Source organism: Carlito syrichta, unplaced genomic scaffold (genome assembly GCF_000164805.1).
Source record: "Carlito syrichta isolate Samal-C Ts95f unplaced genomic scaffold, Tarsius_syrichta-2.0.1 Scaffold303013, whole genome shotgun sequence".
NCBI lineage: Eukaryota > Metazoa > Chordata > Mammalia > Primates > Tarsiidae > Carlito > Carlito syrichta.
In genome coordinates this window covers 48264-49170 of record NW_007247109.1, presented here as the reverse complement: position 1 = coordinate 49170, position 907 = coordinate 48264, and positions in this window count along the sequence as shown.

Genomic DNA, 907 nt, shown 5'->3' with positions numbered 1-907 from the left:
GCCCGCCCTGGGCCCCCCGGAGCCGCGGGCTCGCAGGGGTTGGACCCCGAGCTCGGATTCCCTTCCCGCCGGGTGCGCTTCTGAGCTTCGTCTTTCCGGGGGATGGCGGGGGCTCTGGGCGCTGAGGGATCCCCGAGGAAGCCCTGGACTCCTGCCCGGTGTCCCCGGTGCCGAAAGGGGGAGGGGCAGGCGGCAGCTCCCGGGAAACTTCCGGCGTGGTAGCCACTAATTATAACACGCTGAGCACATTTTCTCTTTTAATCCTGCTCCTCCTCCCCAAACCGTCGGCAGCTTTCCATTCCCCTTAAAATAAACCCTGATTCGCGACCACGAGTCACGACCTGGGCCAGACCTGCCTGCCTGCACTCGCCCTGAGGCTGCGACGCGGCGGCCTCGCTGACCTTCTTTACTACAAAAGAAATCCGCCCTGCCCTCCCATTTCCCTTATCTGCCTTCGTAGTATTTAGCATGATTAGTGATGTGTGTGTGTGCGCGCGCTTGCTTGCTTGCTTGCTTGCTTAGTTTTTTGTCTCTTGACCATGAATAATAATCAGATTGGGGCCAGTAGTGGGTACTGGAAAAAAGGTGGTGACCAGCATTTTGTAAAAACGAAATAGAATAAATAAAAAAAAAAAACAGAGCGTCCCACACGGCGAAAATAAGTACTATTTTGTGAAACATTCGTTTCACTTCTCTGTATTGTGTGGACTTAGGACCTGAAATGTGTTTCTGACTGCTGAGAACTACTTATCTGCCATGCAAAATAGATGCTGTAACTCCCCATTTAAAAGAGAAGGAAGTAGGGCTCGGTGGCTCAGCCTGTAATCCCGCGCCTTGAGAGGCTGAGGTGAGTGGATTGCCTGAGCCCGCGGTTCGAGACCCGCCTGGGCAGGCGAGACCTCATCTC